This window comes from Vidua chalybeata, chromosome 2 (assembly GCF_026979565.1).
Source record: "Vidua chalybeata isolate OUT-0048 chromosome 2, bVidCha1 merged haplotype, whole genome shotgun sequence".
NCBI lineage: Eukaryota > Metazoa > Chordata > Aves > Passeriformes > Viduidae > Vidua > Vidua chalybeata.
Window position 1 is genome coordinate 53,174,784 of NC_071531.1, and position 22,036 is coordinate 53,196,819.

General features: G+C 37.3%; 1 long non-coding RNA gene across 4 annotated transcripts; it reads right to left on the reverse strand.

The window, feature by feature from the left end:
- Positions 1-522: 522 nt before the first annotated feature.
- Positions 523-17,453, reverse strand: LOC128783941 (uncharacterized). Of its 4 annotated transcripts, none has more exons than XR_008429297.1 (7): positions 17,401-17,453; positions 15,174-15,260; positions 14,970-15,032; positions 13,669-13,864; positions 12,624-12,768; positions 3,364-3,453; positions 523-893 (listed from the first exon to the last, which is right to left on the reverse strand). It is a non-coding gene; the product is annotated as an uncharacterized LOC128783941 (long non-coding RNA). The 4 variants fall into 4 exon arrangements; XR_008429298.1 differs by having other exon boundaries at positions 12,624-12,776; XR_008429299.1 differs by lacking the exon at positions 17,401-17,453 and adding an exon at positions 17,291-17,377.
- Between the last annotated feature and the right edge of the window lie 4,583 nt (positions 17,454-22,036).

Sequence of the window (22,036 nt, forward strand, 5' to 3'; positions counted from 1 at the left end):
ATCGAGGTCCCTCGCGTGCGGCAGTAGAAGTGGCCGACCCACCTTCCTGGAGCCATGGAGCCCGGGAGCAGTGGCGGGACCAGGACCAGAGGAGCCACGGTGCCCCGCTGGGTGCAGTGGCTGCTTTGGACCCAGGAGAAACACCAGAATGCTGTAAGACTGTTCTGAAATGACTAAATACAGCCTGAGAAAGATGATCTACAAAGGTATTTTGCAATCATAAAGGAGCTGCATAAAGCTAGTCAATAGGTAACACTTCACACATACTTCTGTATGCAGAAGTCGCTTCTCAGAGAGAAGAAACATCTATCATTCTGGAATCACAGGTTAGGTCCATTCCTGACAGTTTGGAGGCTTAGCTGAGCAGGCTTGTATTTGTTAAAGAGTAGATGTCAGTGATGGTCTCTGACTATATACACTATCCTAGTAGCTACATGCACTTGCCCAGGAAGGGATCTGTGCTGGGTTTGAAACTCACCTGGAAGAAATTCAGATACATTTTAGTCTGCTTGAGTGCAAAATTTGGTTTTTATGTGTAGCTGTTTGAGTATATGAAAAGGAATGCAAGACTTGTGGCAAATGAGAACAGGAGAGAAAGATCACTTGACATTCAAGTTCTGAGGGTCCTCTGCTTGGGTGTGGAGGAAATCAGATTCTAGTCCTCACCAGCCTGCTTCTGATCTTCTAATCACCACGCAGTGTGAAATGCATAAACAACTCAAGGCATAAGGATTTGAAGGCTGATCTCTTCTTATCAGTGACCATTCATTCATCACAGAGTCCAGCTTTGTAAATGGCCTCCATTGGGTTCCTGGAATCCCACACCTTTCTGTATCTTGGTTAGGGTGCAATAGCAGGAAACATCCATGGGGATGGATGGGGCTCTTCCCTCACTAGAAAATTGGAGCAGGAGAAAGGCACAGGTATGACTACTAATCAGGGAAAAAGACTGACAATAAGTTTCTCATTTCCTACCTAAATTGCAAAGTGTCTGAACTGGAAGCTGCTTGGCTGAGTGAAGAGAAAAGGGACACCTTTCCTCTGGCCCTGCATTTCAGTGGAAATGCCCACAGTTGCTACTCTCCAGAGAAGGTTCATGCTCTGTGTGCGCTTCAGAAACGCTGTGAGGTGTATGAGGTGTCTATGTCACCAGCCCAAGTCACGGTGTAGCAGAGGTGAGTGCTGCTCACCTCATTCCCTAGGGCCACTTCTCCTGCGCATGTGTGCCCACATATGACATTTTTCAACTCTAATTTAAGGCATCAAACTAGAGTAAACAAGTGATGAACTGTGTGCTTTAGGGATACATATCCACATATGATGGCAGCTTTTGTTTCATTCATTCAGAATGTTTCATTCTACCTGGTGGCCTAATGTTCTTCCAAGCAAAAATAAGAAAATATTTGATTGCATTTTCCACAGATTGCTGGTCATGTAATTTTTGTAACTTGTCTTTAAGGCTTCAGTGGAGTGATGTAAATAACAAAGAGGGTTTAAAAAAAGAATTGCTCAGTGGTTTGTATAATCCTCTCCACATAGTTTTGTATTGTGGAAAATCTTTTCTTGTCTCTTGGCATCTTTTTTTCCTAAAAATTAGTAAAGTGGAGAAACATTGGGCTCTCATATGTCATCACCCTGTTTAACAGATTATCAATCACTTTCATTTAGTGATTGACACTGGACCTCACAAGTGACCCTAGACCATATTCTCTCTTACTGTCACATTATTGTTATTCATTGTATCGCTGGAGCCTAGATGCAGCAATTTGTAGACTATGAAATGCAAGGTTGCTTTGCACTCCTCAAAACAAAATAATATCCTATTCATAAATTAATACTAAAACACAAAAAATATATACAAGTCCCACTGTAAAATAAAGTCACTGCTTTATTTACTGTTTATTGTCTTGACAGAGATTTTTTAGCACACATATAAATACAGACATGATTAAAATTGTTAATGACTTAAAAAATAGAAATAAAGACATTGTGAGGGAGAAGACTATAAGCTGACTTGAAGAGACTGGGCAATTGGTTGTGGGAACAGTATATAAAAGTAAAAGGAATGATATCTGGAAACAGAAACTAAAATTACTTAAAGGATTACATAGCAATATTTTTGCAAGAGATAAAAAAGGAAAATATTTTATTCCTAAATATATTTATATATCTATATGAACTTCAAATAAAGAACAAAAAACAATACAGTGCCAATGTTCTCATCCATTTCAAGCTGATGAAGGCTTTCAAAACAATAAAAGCAATATATTCCTCAAATTTAGGAGGAAGAAATATAACAACTCATACTATAGCACTGAAAAAGGAAAAAGCTTTCATAGAGAAAACACTTCCAGTCTCCAAGATGCAAAAAATGCAAAAATCATGTTATAAATAGAAGTATTTATGATGATGTGTGTCTATATTCAAAATCTTGAGATATTAATAAAATAATCTCATCATCTCATTAATTTTCTACCATCATTGTAAATTAGTTCTAGAGTTCTTTTCTAAAAAAATATGTAACAGGTAACTATGTATGGAATAATTGTCTTTACACAGCTGAGGTGGACTTTATTATCAATCAATGTCACATTTGAGCCATAAATATTTGTACAGTGTCACAGCAACAATTAGCATTATGCAACACTAAAAAGCTGAGGGCCACTAAACAGTTTTGAGATTTCACAGCACAGCTTTTTGGCCCCTTGGAGTTGTTTGAAATTATTTTCTTCTTGTGATCCATCCATGAATAGCAGAGAAATAAGTTTGATATCTGCACTTGAATTCATCCCACTCACCAGTCTTGCTTTAAAATCAGTGGAGAAAACCAGAAACTTTTGAACCATTGTTCAACTCATTTTAAAGTGAGCATCTAGTCAGAAGTATTGTACCTTGAAAGGTCTTATTTCTAACTCTTGATTAGAAAAGGAGCCTAAAAAGGCTAGAACACATATAGATGTCTCCACTGTAGATTTCTGACATTAAATGTGGTTAATTCTATTAATACAATTTAAGTATTTAGTTTTCTGTATGAAATCCTGGTTACATGTGTCCAGAAGTACAGGTAATGCACCAGTGCTCACTCTGCTTATTTCATCAAATCTTCCAAGATTCTGCCAGAGCAGCACAAAACTTTCAAATATATGTACACTGAATTATCTTCAACATTTTGTGTCGCAGTCAAAACACTATTGTCTTCAAGATAATATTTCTGAAGATAATTAATTATTCACATCCTCAGACAATGTTATCATAAGAAAGAACAGTTTACGTCACATAACTTCAGACATCTAAAAATTACAGACGTAAGACTGAGCCAGTCACCCTAAGTTCCCTTGATAGTAACTAGAAAGAAATTGGCACCTCCGAAGAGCAATCCATCTGATGTATCCTAGGTACCAATCTTAGGGTGAGAAGAATCATTCCCTTGAGGTATCTATTTTGCTTCATTGACTGTAAAGAGAGAATAGGGCAGGTTAGAGATATTTTTTTTTCTCTTTTAAAAATTCCAAAACTAGGGCAGATAAATATTACACTACAAGGAAAAGAGTTAGTCTACTTTGTACAGAAAGCCTGTAAGAATGCATGAGCCAAGGGGGCAAATTAAACTGTGTTGAAAATAGAGCAACAGCACAGAATTTGGTGGATTTTTCAACATGTACTAGGCTCAATATATCTTCAGTATAATTGGTCACTCAAGAAAACTTAGGAAAACTGTAAACAAAAAGGACTTTCTGATCGAATACAGAAATGAAGTATCTGTTCCAAGGCAGCCACATATTTCATACTTAATGTTAAGACTATGTATAGGAGTTCAGACTTAAAAAAAAAAACTTGACAGGCTAAGTTCACATGCACTTTTAGACTAACAAATTAACCCTCTTGATACTGGTGTCATACCTACAGAAAAGATTAAGGTCAATACTTTCCTTCTATGCAGGAGGCTGTCAAGAGAGTCCCAGGCTTAAAGCCAAATACAGAACTTGACCTACAGTGTGTGTATGTTTGAAAGCTCGTCAGGGCTGGGTGGACAGAAATGGTAAGTTTGGAAGAAACTGACTGGAATATAAGGGGAATAACACTTTCTTGCCCAGTTAATTTACAATAACTCTCCTGTATCAATGAAATAAATATTTAAAACTTGTAATTGAAATTGTTCAATTTCAGGGTATTTCTTGTAAAGTAGAGAAATTTATTTTGTTCCATCCAGAATTTCCATAGATCTAAGTTACTAAATTTGTCGTGGTACTAAATTTGCATGAAGTGGTTGGGTTATTTTAGTGATACTAGCTTAAAGTATAAATATCACACCTTCATAAAAAGTCCAATGAAATAAAAGCATTTTTAAACTGTTTTTTACCATAATAGCAAAAATAAAATTTTAATATAGTGATATTTAAATCTATAATACAGAATAATATATGGGGCGGGGGAAAAGGAAGATTCTGCACATTCTTCAGATGAATATTGCATAAGGTCATGTTGGATGGGGGTCTGGTCAACCTGATCTATTTGAAGATGTCCAGACTCATTGTAGGGGGATTGGACTAAATGGCCTTTAAAGGACCTTTCCAGCCCAAACTGTTCTGTGATTCTATGATTCTATAAGTTAGCATTTTCATGTGCATGATTTCCTGTAGAGCAAACATATAGAATAGCTGTCCTGAAGTCAGTAGCAACATTACAAAAATCGTTTAATGTTAGTCTTTCAAATGGTTCTGGGTGTACTGGGACTCTGTTTTTTACACAGGTTATTGCACTACAGGTATTCTCATCCCTCACTCATTCTGGTTATTACACTGACTTATTTGTACAACACAAATAGCATATCTAGTATTTTACTGAAAAGAGACAGGGTTTGCTACAGTCAGGTGTGGGGCACAGGCAGGAAAGAGAGGACACATGCATTAGTAAGCACTAGGGAGAGGGAGAGCATTAGGGCAAAGACAGATGTTTGATGTGTGAGTCACATCAACTGAAGTATGAGAGTAGTATCAGGAATATTTTGTCTAAAACTTCAGTATAATTTCATTTTAAAATACATTTGACTACATTTAGAACAATTATATAAATGCAGTATCAACAACTATGAAAAAATAGGTTTTTTTGATGTTACAAATATGTTTCTCTGAAGGAAACATAATACTCTTCAGAATTTATCAGAAACATCATAGAATCATCTTTTCTTTTTTTAACTGTATTAGAGAGAAAAAAACATGTACAAAATTTCCTCTCCCAGAAAAGAAATCTAAGATTTTTTTTTCAGCTCTGGTGAACCCAGATATGCCTACAAAAAGTTACCCATAGTATATGGCCTGATTCACTGACAAAGGACAGAAGGATAAGACTTATCAAGCCCTTGAACACAAAAACTAAAGGAAATACAACATTATACTATGCTTCTGTGTTTGGGATCACCCCAGAGACACAGGAACCGCATACAATATTAAAAAGATGATGCAAGATCCTATTTTGTTCCTCTTGAGTTTATCAAAAGTTATATCAATTCTAACTAAAGGAGAGTAGGAGTAAAATTTTCCATAGTGATAATCTTATTTCATAATGGTTCTTTTTTAAGTGTCCACAAGGGACACAAGAAGGAGAACACCAGGTCAGATAAGCCACAAGGCAATGACTACATTATAGTCATTTTAATGGTGCAGTAAAGAAGACGAAATTATGATCCAAAAGGTAGGAACTGAGAACAGAATTCCCCTAGTCCAGACTGGCTCAGGAACTGAACAGAGCAAGATGGGGAAACATGAAGGGAAAGAAGGATAAAGGGCATATTTGGAAAACACATCAGCAGTAGATAACTCCGAATTTGGCTTTAAACATAGAGCAGATAAAGGCAAGTCCCATCAGGAATATTTACCTAAAATCTGCATGTGCATATAAACGTGCTTTTTTTCTAACACGAGACTTAATAAAAGATTTCAGCAACAACACAGTTCCACTTCACAGATATCATGGGTTTTGTGGACATTTATTTTACTTTTTACCTACATACTATATTCAACAAAATGGTCCATGGTCTCTCATAGCAAATAAGTACACAAAGATCACAGACTATGGCTCCACACCTGTCTGAACTGTTCAGCAGAAATGCAGCTGGACTATGGAAACCAATCCTGTTAAATTCAGCAGGTGCTTCCCAAAATAAGTAGCTGGGAACTAACTACTTATTTCTAACTGATAATAACTACTTACAGTTTCTTTAATTACATCCTTCCTGTACACCACTGAATCCAATAGGCCTCACAAACAACTTCTTATAATCTAGAAGACTTAATGGTAAAATTAAGTCAATGTTCTGGATTAATGCCTTCCAAAACTACAGACTGTTAAGTAGGTGACCAGAACAATTTTCAGACATGCTCGCTAATCATCAAAAGGTCCTTAGTACCTAAGAAATGACCTCAAGCATGATTTATTAATGCTTATCATTAACTTAGTGCTACTGCATTAAGTTTTTGGACAGAAAGTTGCTGCCAATCAGCCTTAAAATAAGCTCAAAAATCTTCCTACTTGTATTAATATCAGTTAAACTGCTTATGATATTTGATGGCAGGTTTTGACTGTGAAATTAGAAAAACATTGGATGATGATATACTAGTGAGCATAAGACACAATTATAACGACAGCATTTGTTACCATAAATGTTAGGGTACACTATGAAACATGGAAATCCAGGCAAGAGCTTAAGAAGGAAAGATTTAAAACATATCCTTTTCTTAAGTAATGCACTTTCTTAAATGTAACACATGTTTCTTATGATCACTGTAGATGAAGCTATACTCTAAAGGAATTTGAATACATAAGGACTGATGGTTAAAGTCTTGCTGACACTGGACAAAATCTGAACATGAGGATAGGGTGGAAAAAGAATGAGGAGAATAGTATAGCGTATGAAGGTTAGAGTAGAAAACTGGGGGCAATTAGTCTGGAACACTGCAGAGAGGCCAATGTTCCTGGCTAGGACATTTGCTGAGACTGCAAATCACATATTTATTTATTTCTGCTGAGCTAGCCTTCTATGTAATAAAGCACTGCAAGGGCACAGACCAAGAACAGTAACATAATTCATTTGAAATTAAGTCACAGCAACCAGCTTATAGATAAATGGATAAAGAGCTACATATTTTTCTGACATAAATTGGGTGTAACGTCATTGCAGTCAATGGAATTGTATCATTTTACATCAAGAGAGAATTTGTTCTACAACACAAGCAATAGTTTTGGCAGTTATATCCCATTTTCAGTAACACCAAAGCTACAGAAAAATCCCATTTGCAGCTTCCTGTTGATCCATTTAGTTGTTCTGTCTAATGGCTAGACAGATCCTCCAAGAATTAAAAAATAAATCCATTTCCCTGCTGGTGATATCTGAAAACAAAGTATGGAGTTAAATTCTGACACTTTTTACACCTAAAAGTTTCACTGAGCTCAACACCACCATTTTAAGATGTACAAATTTGGTACATAGTTTCCTGTAGTTCCTTGTTATTTAGATTTCTGAATATTTGAGTAGCAGTAAATAGAATATCTGCATAAATGTAGATTCCATGACACCTTCAGTTCTGACGTTTCCTCTAAATATAGCTCAATCACTAAAGGAATGAGCTGGGACAATTTGTCCAGATTGAACATTTCAACAGTTTTATTCTTTAATGAAATCCCCATTTAATTTTTTTTTAGGCATTTAGAAATTCTTTTGAAAGTTACAACAGCAATAATTCTTTATTTCACAAATTCCAGAATATCAAAAATTAATCTAAATACTTGGCTGTGCAGAGGCATTGCAATCCTTTCTTGCTCGTGTTTTGCTAGGTATTTGTTTCATTCTTGTTATCATTTGTTGTTGTTGCTCATCCTGGAATTTCTCAAGTGAAGAAAGAAACGAAACTTCTTTGAGAAGACAGATGGATCTAAGAAGCCTTAGATAAGCCTTACTGTTATTCTGGGATATTTCTATATTTTTAATTGATGTTCTGGCATCTCATGGAATCCAATAGGAAAACAGAAATGCCTTTTAGTGAAAGGGAAAGCTTTGTTCCAGAAGGTATTAGCTGTTTCCTAAATATTGCTACGTATTTCTTCATGATCTTTGAACAAGCTACATGGACTTCTGAGAGTCTCTTATATTGTTTATATTTCTTCTTTAGTCTGCTGAAACACAGATAATCCAGGTAGAAAGAGAAAATGTTCTTTTTAGTGCTGCTTCGATCACAGAGAGCTACTTACAGTTGTGACAAGCAACTTTCCATCTTTTTAGAAAGAAAGGTTTTTTCATACCCTGATATGCAACATTAACAGGACCACAGCTTACACTGGATGTTTGTGGAATCTGTAAACTTTAAGAAAAAATGCCGCCTACAATGCTGAGGATTCACAACAAATTTAGACTCTATGCTAGAAATCTGCTCTAAACATATTTTGGTGTGGGAAGTGCTGTGACTGTGTCATTGCCATATCAGGATACATCTGCAAAAGGACTTGCAAACCAAGCACCGACTTGCAAACCAAGCACTGTGGCTTTACTGTGTTACTCAGAAACCTTTTGCTGGACTGTCACCTATATCCATAGGCTACCTTTATTCCCTGTCCAACAATCTCCATAAAAGTTCTCATCCTACTGTACTGCTTTGTGCTTATACCCTGGTAAGGCTGTTAAATGTCTGGTCTCATCAGTGACTTCCAGTGTAGCCAACTATCCTATGTGTTTGAACAGCATCACACAAAACACTTTTATCCAGTATCTTAGTAGTCTCCTAGGACAGAGACTGTGAGAACTGAATCCTCACCTCTAACCTTGGCATCCTTTGAGATGAATACTCTATTACTGTATTGAGAGTGGCTGGGACTTTTCTGTAGACTTTCTTATTGTTCAGTTTTTATTTGTCAGGTTTTGCTTAGCAGTGTGTAAAAGTGGTGTCTCAGGCTCTTACATAAAAGAATTCTGGTGTCAGAGAAATAAGTATGTCTTATTGAGTAAGGGTTTAATACCTTTCTCTACCCTCAGTATTTTCAAAGAGCTTTACTATTTCAAGTGACTCTCTGACTGGCTTGCAAGTTTCTGGGACACCTCCCTTTACCAATGCATTGAAAAAAGGAGAAAATGGTTTGTCTGCAGAACTCTCAGAAATTAGGTATTGCAGTACATAAATTCTTCTCTGGATTCTTATCAATCTCCCCATGACCTGAAAAAATTGTACTGCATTTATATCCAGCACAGCATCTGAATTTCAACACATTACTATAATGTAATTATAGTTAGGCACATAGAGATGCAGATTCAAGGTATCCATTCCTGATAGCCTCACATCCATATGGAGAGGTAGGTGAAATGTCATAGTGCTGCAGAATATGTTTCCTCTTTATCAGTGAGCAATGCACAGTATATGTAAATACTAAAGCATTTTATTTCAAATCCTTCTCAAGTTAATATAATGGCTTTCAAAGTATTAGAATAAATTCACCCTCTTGGAATGTGAAAAAAAACAGTTGAGTTTCACCAGATATGTACATTATTTGCTAGCAATAAAAGCTTTTATCTGTGTTTCATTCATATCAAAGGATCCAACCTCCTTTATAAGCAAAGGGATGAGTTCAGATACCAATGAAATGCAGTCACCACAGGTGACATGCAGTGGATTTCCTCTTCTGGTTTTGTTTTTGTTTTTCTGTTTGGTTTTTTTTTTTTTTTTTTTTTTGGTTGTTTTTTTTTTTTTTTTTTTTTTTTTTTTTTGTTGTTGTTGTTTTTTTTTTTTTTTCCCTTTAATTTTAAATTTAATAACTGTTCAGCACTGGTAGTGGAAAAGAATCTCAGATGAGATAAATTGTCTGCACTGATATTTTTTAAAATTTTCTGAACACAGCAAAACATGTTGTGAAGTTTCAGGGTCAACTACAATCACAGTTTTAGAAAAGAGGAAAGCTAAATTAGGCCCTTAACACATGAACAAAGTTTTGAGAAAAGTTTCTTACTAACCCACTGATCAGTAGCCAGCTCAGCTAGGTTGAGAGCTGCTTGATGAGCAACTTATTTGGGTAGGGATAGGTGACTGTTACTAGCAGAAGAATGAGAGAAGAAAAGGTGTTCACACAATGAAAAGGCTTAAGATGTCAATAAAGCACATGTTTATGGCAGTGGCATTAAGCAGTTAGCTGTGATTCATGGGTTTAAAAGCAAAAGTAATTTAGTTTGCTAATTACAACAACAGCTGCAAAACTGAAGAATTCTGCTACAGTTTATGAGGCACAAAGTGTGGAGACAAAACAATACAACATTTAAAATCTGACCATTAAGGGTTTTCTTCTAAAATAGCATCTGAGTCCATCAGAGTACCACTGAAAGAACTTTAAAAGTGTTCTCAGTCTTTCCTGCTCAGTCCCTGTCTTGCATTATAGTTTCCCATGCTGTTAGTCCTTCTGTTGCTTGTTTTAGCACAACAATTGTTTTAGTGGATGGGTGTTGTGTGAGAGGCCTTGACTGGATATTGTCCAGGGAAAGTTTGATTCAATGAAATAGCAAGTCCTTTCACAGGAAGACCAGTGCGCAAACCACAGATGTCTCAAATAATTCGCCTGAGTTGAGGGTTCCAAACCCCTCTTTTCTGCACATGACACAACTACGAGAAAGTGGGCTGTGACCTGTGTGACACTTCCAGGTGGTCCATATCCAGACCTGTTAGTTCTACACTTCTAAATTTTCATTCTGTTTTCTGAAATTCACTGTTACTCTTCCATTTCCTCTACAGATGTGAAACTGTTTTCAATCTGAACTTATTATACATATTATAGATAAGGAGATAAACAAACAACTCAGTGGAAAATATATATCTGGTCACACCCCTACAAATACACCAGGGATGATCTGCACACAATTTATGTTTAACAGGATTTTGAAAAATTACCCATATCTTATGGTAGCAAGAGGGTAAGATTTCTTTCTGAGTTAAATATAACAGGGTCATTACTCTGGTTTTTGAAGCACATCCAGATAGAAATACCTATGAAAGTTACCTATACCTATGTATAAGGAAGCAACAGTAAAATATGCAGTGAAGGAACTTGAAGACACTTTTACATAAAGCTGATCTGAGTCGATGTCACAGGATAACAAGTTATATTAAAAAAAAGGGAAATGAAAGCCATGGGATGATATCCATCAAAGTAGTGTAGCAAAGGATATAAACCACCCTTTGATAGCTATCAAGCATTGGATGCCACTGAACAGCACTGGCAGTAAATACAATAAAATCCTGTAGTGCTTGTCTACCATTGTATGTTGGGCAGCCTCATGCTAAGTGGTACTATGCATGCTGTGCTGTCCTTAGGAGAATGCAGTTACCCCTCTGGAGCCACCTAACTTCCTTTATGAAAAATATTTCCACATTGGTCAAAGTGTGTAGGAAGGGCCACTCTGTTCAGCTTCCTTTTCTGTCCTCTGTCCATCTCATTTTTGCCCACTTGCCAGCATATTTACATGAATAAAATCTACTAAATATGCAACTAACCAATGATTAGAGGAGATGTACTGGAGTGCTTGCCACTAAATAATGTCATTTAGCTAATTAAGTTAGACTGGTAATAAAGCTAATGATAGAAACAATAGTTTTGGCAACAAGCATTGAGTTCTGTGAAGAAGAATGTGATTGCTGCTTGGATCCTATTCACCTTTAAAACTGCCATTTTGACGTTCATAAAGTAAGCACGGCTTTGTGGGAAAAGAGTGCTTTCAGAGATGCATGGATCAGTAACGACTACAGAATCGGGATAAAACAGGCTGTTTAAGATTCTGTGTGTGTGTCATCCCAAACTTCATTCTCCAGAGGGCTCAGAAGCTCACAGCCAGCATCTTCTGGAAATATGTCATCTTCGGTCTCTATTGATCAGTAGCTACCTACTGTTGTGCTGGAGATTCAGCTTACCAGCAACAAAGTACTGCAAGCACTAAGGGTGCTGCACAACAGTGCACAGAGCTTTTTGATGGACAAAGTAAAGAAAGAGCTATCTTTGAATAAGGTCAGAAATTACTCAGTGATAACATGTTTTCATGTTATATGTGAAAGCATCACCACAGCTCAATTGACAGAGGTGAGAGACTACTCCAAAACACTGAGAAACAATCACACAAGCTATCTTATTTTTTAGTACTGAAGAAAAGAGCTTCATTCTCTTGCCTTTTTGTCTTCATTTTTATCCAACTGAATAGGCACTGCTTTACTTCAGTTTTACACAACAACACCATGTGAAAAGTGATTTATTTTTAATGTATTACAAAAATAGTTCCTAAAAAAGGTTCTTCTAAACTACAGAAAACCTCAAAAGTTTATAATAATTTTAATTCTAAAATGCCTGAGATAAATACACATGAAAAAAAGAAGTAACATTATGATGAATAGGATCACACAAGTCACCAAAGTACACACAGGCACATCAGCTCAGTTTACAGTCCAGTCAACCTATGGACTTTCTGCCTACCTTCCTTCCTGGAAACTTGTGGGCCATTGGGACTTTACATTATGTTCCCCCTTGAAATCAAGGTCCAAAACTTTGCTACAAGAAACTTATTTTTGTCACACTCATTGGAGGGAAAAACCTGTGCTAATTGCACCTACCTATTCTCTGCAGCCCCTGAAATCATGTTCAGCTCCCTGGCAGGCAGTAGAAAAGTCTTTCTGACCTTATTGTGCTCAAGTGGAAGAAATGCTTCATGCTTTGAGTAATCATCAGACTTGTTTCTTTGAAAAATCCTTTACAAACCTACACATCTCCACCCAAACAGTGGCAAAGAGGGGAACATGGAAGAGAAGAAAAAATGAAGTCAAGAGAGAAGACCACTTTACTAGATAAACACAGTAAGAAAATGCATAGATATTTTGTCTCAAGCCATTTGTGGACATTTCAGAAGGATGCATCACCAGGGAACTGAGTCTCTTTTGTCTAAGTTTCTGCAGTTATTTCCCATGTGGGTTCCTCCAACATTTACAAAAAAAATCCATATTCAATTTAGAAGAATAGCACAGTTATTATCTAACTGGTTATACTTAATTTTGGCAGGGGCAAAGTTACTGAAAAGCAGTATTTTTCTCTTTCCTATATCAGCCTCATTTTTGTGATTGACAACTGACTGACTGATTGAATGACTCCCTTTTGGTTTTATGAGTGTATTTACCCTTTTATTCACATTTCTAACTTTCCAAAGACAGTTAGGAATGGTTGGATAAAATTTACATCAATATCAGGCTATTAGCATGTAATTAGTAATGTTGTTTGCACCAGAGAACACACAACCATGGAAAAACAGGGGATGGGAGCGAAAGAAAGTCTAAGGCACGGTCTTAAACACATGCTGTATGTTTACTGTAATGGAGGAAAGAAACACCAAGTTATTTACAAAACCTGGAGAGATCTCCAGCCTGTTATTTATTACAGGAGGCAATGTTCAGCAGGCTTAATAAATAGATGTGCCCTTCAGACTGCTCTCAGTTTGTCCTATCATGTCTTTTTCCATCTTCTGCATTATAACATTTTCTATGCCTTGTAAACTGATAGGAATTCATTCCTCAATGGCCATGCACAGAGGTTAATAAGCTCCCAGCAGCAGCTGACTTGGCACTAGAGGAGAAATACTCTATGCTACATCCACTTCAGGAATGTTACCTTCATATCCCCTTCCCTGTTTTGGGAAACTGTAAGTCTTCTTCCATTTCAGTTCATCTAGATATAGACTGGCAGTGTGCTAAGTCTTTTCCTCTTGTCCTATGTCCAAGAGGCTGCTCATTGTGAAAATTGCAAGCTAATGTGATGTGACGCTGAGTCAGCCAGAGACATAAGGTAGGTGTGCCAACATTGTTCCCTACATCAAATGACAAAACAAGGCTTTTAGTGTTAAAAATCATAATTCATTAGGTCACAGGGTAGGACAAGGTAACCATTACAATATAGAAAAGGAACATTTCTGGGGAACACAGATTAAACCATTTCAGAACAAATCTCTCCCCTATCCACTGTGCCCATCCTTCCTTCTGACCTTGTTCTCCATCCTGCAGTTTTCACAGTGGATTGCAGCAGACTCCTCTGACTGTCTATGAAAGTTTCCTTTCTGTCACCTCTGTGTCTGTGCTCTCTGCTTTCTCGCTGATTTGCACGCCAGCTGTAGGCTCCCTGCCTGCTCTACCCTGCACTTGCCAAAGGTTGTCCAGCAAAGCCTCTAAACTCACTCTCAGAGATAACACCATCTCTGTCTCCCTTCAGAGGGTGCAAAATCCAGGAGAAAACAAAGTAGCAGCTTTTGACCTTGCTGTCCAGCACAGCCTTTTAGAAAAACACACTGCTCATGGAAACTGTGAATAAACAAGTAACTCAGACTGTTTAACATGTCACTGTGACATGGTGGTGAGCGGTAGGAAAGGCTAAAAGAATTTAAGGGATTATTGGGGGACAAGCAAGTAATCCTATGTGTATTTCTCTCACATTTCTCACATCGTAAAATGTCATTCACTTGTGCAGCAATGAAGCAGAGGACTTGCTTGTTTAAGAAGAACAGATCAGTAAGGTACTGAGGATTTCTATTCCTCAGAAGGATTCCTTCTAAGGTGATAAAAGATCATAGTTATCTATACTGGCACAAACAGCAAGGTGTCTCTGCCTTGTAATATTAGAGCCAAAATACGACACTTTCTGTGCCTTAAATTCAATTTTTTTTTTAATCCTTGGAAGACACGTACAAATTCCACTATAAAATAAATGGAGTTTTGCACCAAGTGTTGAGAATGTTAGAGGTTAAAAATATTCTCTACCTCCTGCCTCATCTATGCCTTGCCATCTCTATATATTTTCATACATATGCAAGTTTATGCTGTAAAATGCTCATAGCAAGAGTTTGCTATAAAAAAGGTTATGCGTTATACCTGATAATAGGCTAAAATAAAATAGAATTTTAAAAAAGCTGTGAAATATACCTTGGACATTCTGTGATGCTGCACTAAGAAATGTACCTTACAGGAAACCACGAAACCTGAAACCTAAAGCATGGCACCAATCAATCCATGAGAAAAACTAGTGTGCATGATGCCTGGGTTTCATGTACTCAGTGAGCACATGATAAGGCTTTTTATCATTTGAATGTGCTGTACTAGAAGGAAATGTATAAAAAGTACACTCACCAGTTTGGAATGAGGTCTGTAGCAGTCTGCTGCAAAGGAACCAACCATAAATGGGGGAAAAGGAGATGTCTAAATAGGCAAGGCTTCCTAGAAAAAAAAAAAAAAAAAAAAAAAAGAAATTAAAACAAAACACCTGTAAGAATGCAAACAATTGATATAGATTTTTTTTCCTACAGTTTTTTCCAACTATAATCCTTAAAAGATTTTGAGACAGTAATTAATGTAAAAATTGAAAAGTCCTCAGTTTACATATTTTTATTTTCCTGCTCCTTGCAATTAAATTCAATAATATGAGCAATGTTGATTAATTTTTTCCACCTTTTCCATTCTTCCAGTTCCTCAGTTTCTTAAAATTCTGAAGTCATGAAAGCATTAAAAGAAATATTAAACCCTGAAATTCTCGTCAGGCCTCTTCCAGCACTCAGTTTTTAAAGTTAAATATTTCTTCTTTTACCATTCTGAAGCTTTCATGGGCCCAAAGTTGCAAATATAAAAATAAACCCTAACAGAACTATCACTCGGTGCATTGAACCAAATGGCACAAATAGGGTAGGAGTAGAAAGGACAAGTAAGGACAATCTAAAAAAAAAAAAGAAACAAAACGCACCAATTTCCAAATTAGTAACTTTTAAAAATGCATGTATACTTGCATTTTTTGCTTGTGCCTTTTCTTCTACTTTGATCTTTTAGTGCTGAAAAAAATGCAGTTCACCATATATTTATGCTTTTGGCTTTGCACAAATGTTTCTCTGCTTTTCAATAAATTCTACACACAACATGTAAATATCTGTGACAAAGACCATACCCCTGGAGTGGTACAGCATGCATTGCTAAGCAACATTTTTTTTTTTAGTTTGCTTTGGTTTTGTCCTTTTGTTCTCTCTTGGAGTTCTTTTAGTCACTTGCTGTCTTACTGTGTGAATGCAAACGGAAGTTCCACCAGGGCCTCTCTCTGCTAGTAACATGCTATGTAAAGATTTCAGAGAGCCCATACAGAAGATGATGACATTTCTTAACTGACTTTGAATCTGATGTTCAGAAACAGAAACCCCCTGGCATATGGAAATTTAAACCTGGGGTATTTCCACTTTAGATTTCCATTATTCCTGGAGTGGATGGGTCTGCTGAAGCCTCAACCTCAGAGCAGAAAATTAACATTTCCACTTTTTTTCCCATCTTCACTTTCTGTTTTAATTTGTAAAAGAAATCTGAATATATAGACTAGGTGGGAATCACAGAGTACTCCAGCAAGGTCCTTAACTAGGAGATCAACAGTGAGGGCTTGAAGACATGATGGAATCTGCTGCTGCCTTTGACCTACTGTTGAGACAGGCACAGCTTGTGTGAACCTCATGTAACTAAAAATATGCAGAAAAAAGATAGCTCCTTGTATTGATGGATATACAAAGATAGCTCCTTGTATTGATGGAAATCAAGCATAAACCTGAAAGTCTAAATGTGAACCTCCATATTTAAAATGTTTTTTAAATTATTAATGGACATATATGTTCTAAAATTGGCAACATGAAGAGCAGGAATGCAAGCACTCTCACATTCATAGATAGATCCGTGGTTGTGCAAAGTCTTCCCAATAGAGCAAACTTTGCCAAAAGCTAAAAACACAATATCAAACTTGGGCCTTTTCCTTAGAGAAAAAAAAAATAAACTTTGGATTGTTTTTTTCTTTTTTAAACAGCTGCTTCTAAAGCTGTCATTTGAGATTATGAAGCTTTTCATGCCCTCAAACCATAAGGTGCTTTCCTGCCTCCCTCTTATTGAAGCTTGCATTTCTAGTAATGATGGTGTTAGGGGTGATATGGCAGTGGTTTCAAATAGGTTTGCAGCTGATCAGCAGCAGTCAGAAATGGTAAGTTTCCAGACGTTAGTGACAAAATTAATCTCTACAGACAAGGAAATCTGTTGGTATGAGGCTGGCAGCTCCAAGGCAACCTTGACATAAATTTTCAGCAAACATATTCCTTCCATTGCAAGCTGTGCTAACCTATCAATTCAGTGTGATTATCTAGTCCAATACTGGGTATCCACATTTAATATATGGTTCCAGCAGCAATCCTCTGACACCTTCAGCTAAAATTTGTTCTCACTATCTTCTTTACCTATGTTGCATCCTGGGCTTGGTTCAGATTAGGGTTTCTGATAAATGTTAGTTAGCCAGTTCTGTGTACCCCCATGTTCCCCCCGTGATGGTTTGCTCTGGGTCACTTACCATAGGAGCATCCCCATGCCAGCCTTCTGGTCACCCCCCTGTTTGTTCCTGAGAGTTCTGTGTCTGTTACCCCATCCCCCTATCCCTATTCATCCCGGAACCCTGTACACACCCCTGTCGTGTTCCTATTGGTTGCCATGGTCTACGTCACTCCCCCGTTGCCTGTCCCCATTGGGCGAGGGGGGCTTCTGCCTGTGTCTGCCTGCCCCCTATAAAACCCCCATGCGTTCCTTTGTCTCGCCGCCGTCTTGTCCACATGGGCACCATGAACGCATGCTGCTCTCCACTGCAGCCACCACACGGCAATAAAAGTTCTCCAGCCAACTGCAGGGCAGGGTGGTCATTCCTTCACCTCTTTACCTCCTCTCAGTTACACAGCGCGGCAACCCACGCAAAGGCTCAACACCAGAACCTCCGAACCAGTGGCAGCCCCACACTCCCAGATGTTACGCTGAGCCTAGCTGGGCTCCCCAGGCCGCCCGAGACAGGGGGGAAGAACGCAACGCCACGATCCTCATCTATATTGATGTCTATAAGAGAGCTTCCCAGTTCCATGAATTGGTATGTAAGGGCAAGTATTTGCTTCATAAACTCCTGCTATTTCTCAGCTGCTTGTCAGCGCAGTGGAGGATTTTCAATATGGCATGTAATTAACTATTACTGGAAAAGTAAAAACTAAGTGTAGCAGGTAAAATTGTGATTTTCAGGGTTGTTCCTTCCTACAGTTTTTTAAAATGTACCATGTCTTTCCCAAAAATGAATTCATGAATGACTATGGTGTTTTTAGCAGTGAACTGTACTTGTGAAAGTGGAAATTCCTGGCTTCCCTCCAGAAAAATAAACACTCTATGAACAGAAACAACACTTCAACATTTCATATAATAGGGCAGTAGTGCAGATGATTACAGGACACTTAGCATGCTGATAGTTCATGGACCTTCCTACCCACTTTAACAAAAATACTCATTTGTAATGAGCTAACAAAACTAATTTTGTGCAAAAGTTGCATTTTGGAAAGTAGTAACAGCAAGAATTTCACTTTGAGGTTTCACACTTGGAGCAATTGTATTTGTCTGATCTACTCCACTGAGCACAGAATCCATTTTTTCAAGCACTAAAGCTATTTGGTAGGGACAGCTTGAGATAATCGAGCAGTGCCTTTAACACCGAACTGTATCACCCGCCAAGGGCAATAGAGGTCAAGGCATTAGGCCACTGACAACTTGACAGCTGTGCAACTTCACTGTGATACTATCAAATAACAGCATGTGTAAAATGTAAATATTCTCATTAACCCAGCAATTAAGTGTAAAAGTATTGTTGTGTAACAACTAATCAAAAATCCTAGTTAAATTTTAACAAACTTACACAGATGCTGCTTTCTTTCTCCTTTGGTTTCCTAAATCATATAATTTTTCTTGGTATCACCTTTGTTTCTTGCATCAATTGTGGCCTTTGTGACTACAGCACTTTCTTGTCAGAATACTCACACATCTTTCGCTACCTAGTACTTCTTAAATGTGTTTCATTTCTACAGCTAAATGGCATAAAACATTCCTTTGCTACCAAAAAAATAAAGTAGTATCTACTGCAAGAGATCACATTTTCCCATTTGAAGCTCCTATGGACTGCTTGCATTTCCCCAGCTATCTCAAGATAGGAAGCCCAGCTGTTTGCTTTTTTCACTTCTTTCATTAGAGTTCACACTTTGCCTCCAGATACCCTGCTAGAGCAACTGTCTTCCTACATCAAAGCCCTCTGGAGATGTATAAACATTAGTGAGCATGTTAGAAGCACTAATGTGCAGAAACTTACTCTCTGCTGCATATGTGGCCTCTCGAGCTTTGTGCAGGAGTGTTCCTCTGTCTGAAAATAAAAAAGAGTGGATGAAATAAGAAGGGTTCTGTGCAACTGCAGCAACACATTTTTTTCCTCCTTCTAAATGCATTTACCAAGCAAACATCCAGATCCACTAGAGCTGTGGCTGATGAGGCATCTATACCTGCAAGGCTGTGGTCTCTGTCTCCTCAGGAAGAGCATAGTGTGCACTTCCTCCATCCCCTCTACCTTTGTCTGCCATCAGCTCTATGGTCTCTTTCTTACTTGAGAAAGCAAGGTCTTTTTATTACATGAATAGGTTGAAACAGTATTTTAAATTATTTTACCAATACTACTGTTACTTGAATACAATGAAATTATGGTCCTATTGTCCTTTTCACAAAACTTTACAAGAGAGTCACTAGAATAGGAAAAGCATCATCTGACAGGTATCTTCTTTCCTTTAGATTAATTCCTGCAAATGTTTGCAACTTTCCTTGTCAGAATAATGCACTGGATGCAGTAGCATTTTTCATAAACTCTGTCACCATCCTAATACTAACAGTACTCCCATAATATGCACCCAAAAGAATATAAGCTTATTGTTGGATGTAAGTGATGTTGACCTTCAAAATTGAATGGTTACTCCAAAAATAATGACATTACAAAAGGAAAATTGCCTTTTTTTGCCAGTATTGTCCTATCAAAGACTTTATCTAAGTGGTTAACTTGACAGCTTTAAGAAAACTTTGTTGTGATTAACTAATCTATTGTGTCTTGCTTGATTTTATTTCATACCACAATTTTTAATTCATTTAATTAACAGAATAGCCTCATTAAGCAATGATATGTTTTTAAATGCAGCTCATTTGTAAAACAGATTTTGAGTTACATCTTAATGCACCTCTTGCATTCAAGTTTTATACAAATTGCACTCTTGCCTGACCCATGACTGAAATTAGACACAGTCTTAGATATTTAAATTCTTGCAACATAATAAGAAACTCTGACAAACAGAAGTGGATAGATCCTTCTTTGGAAAAGCAGGGTTAGCAGAAAGCTGCAGAATGTGAAGATGTAGGGTCTAGACAGAAAGAAACCTACAGCTTCAGTTAAGACAAACAATAACAATTCTCCTAGCACTTTCTTATTTATATATAGATATTTTATCTGGTTGGTTAATGGCTTGCTTGTTTTTAATAAAAAAGGTCTGATAAATATTGTAACCTATAAAACGGCAGAACTGAATTATTTAAAAAAGGGAGAGAGACCTGTATAACTCATCACCTTTCAGTGAAATGGATTTTTGTTAATTGCTCACTGCATCTAAGGTGGGAGATGGAAATCTAGTAATGTCAAGTTGTGAATATGACATTCACAATGTGCCTCTCTTTTACATCCTTTCACAGATATTTTTTCCTACCATAGGGTCCAAACAACTATTAGATGACTTAAGAATTATTATTTTCTGGGTCTAGTTAGGTTTTAAAAATACTTTCTATAAATTTCTTAGTGCAATTTGAATTACATTATAAGAAGCACAAATAACTAAAGGTGACTGGTAAAAACTACATGATATATAGACTGTTTCCTTTTTTGTATTATAGTAGTTTCACATAATGTTTTGTCACCCTAACATAACCAAAAACCGGGTTTCACACTAATAATGGATGCTAGCCTAATTTCTTTAAATGTCTGTGATTAAATGAACAACCTTAAGGCATCTAAGTATTCTGTTGTGACAGTATGCTAGGGTGCCTGGTGTTCCAAAAGCAGGACGCATTCAGCAATACTTTAAAAAGTAAATAAAATAGAAGATTACCATGGCAACTGTCCAGCCGCACGCTCTGTCTCTCTCGGCTGCTCCGAGTCTCTGCCGGGGAGAGGCCGGGCTGCGGCTGCCGTGAAGTACCCGCGAGCGGCCTCTAGATGCCGCTGTTTACTGCGCTTCGCGCCGCGCGGCCGCTTCGGAAAAAGGGCCGCGAGGTGAAGGAAACGCGCTCGGCCGGAATTGTTCGAGCCTAAACCCGTGCTGCCGACGTCAGCAGCCGAGGTTTCAGCAGTTTCAGGGAAAACAAGCAGAGCTTCTGTATTTATCTGTAAAAATAACGACCCCCTCCCCCCAAAAACCCCAAACTTGTACTTTCCTTTTCCAATAGGATTGCTCTCTGAAACACAATTAAAATAGTTTTCATTGCATCCTAAGCCATAAAATGTTCCACAGGAACATGTTTCTAATTACGGAAACTCCTTCTTACATACACACATACTTAATTATTCTGGATGTCTTTGCTTAAAAATTACACTGTATAAATATTAATCCTTTTTTCCCCAATTATTCTTTGTTCCATGATCTACATCCATTGTAGCACAGTAAATTTGAGATCATTAGATCAGTTACTGCTATTTAGATGTAAATGTCTTCAAGGAAGATTAATTACTCTCTAATTCTGATTTATTTTTTTTAAATCGGGATAATGAAGACATTCTCTGACACTTATATGATAATTAAAAAAACACTCATAAATCAACATAACCCCTACAAACACACACACACACAAAAAAAAAAAAAAAAAACAAACCAAAAAAAAAAAAAAAAAAAACAAACAGAAACTCCCCTTGTGCCTCTATATAACACAGTTCACAGCAGACAGAATTTTGGAAAGTGTATGGGTAATTTTTATGGCATTTAAGCTAGTAAATGAGGTTAGGTGAAGCTCCAAGAAGCCATTTAATAGTTGAAATGTTCATGTTCAAGTTGCATATCCTTCAGAGGACACCTTGGTTCCCTCTAGAACATGGGAAGAGTGTAGAATTA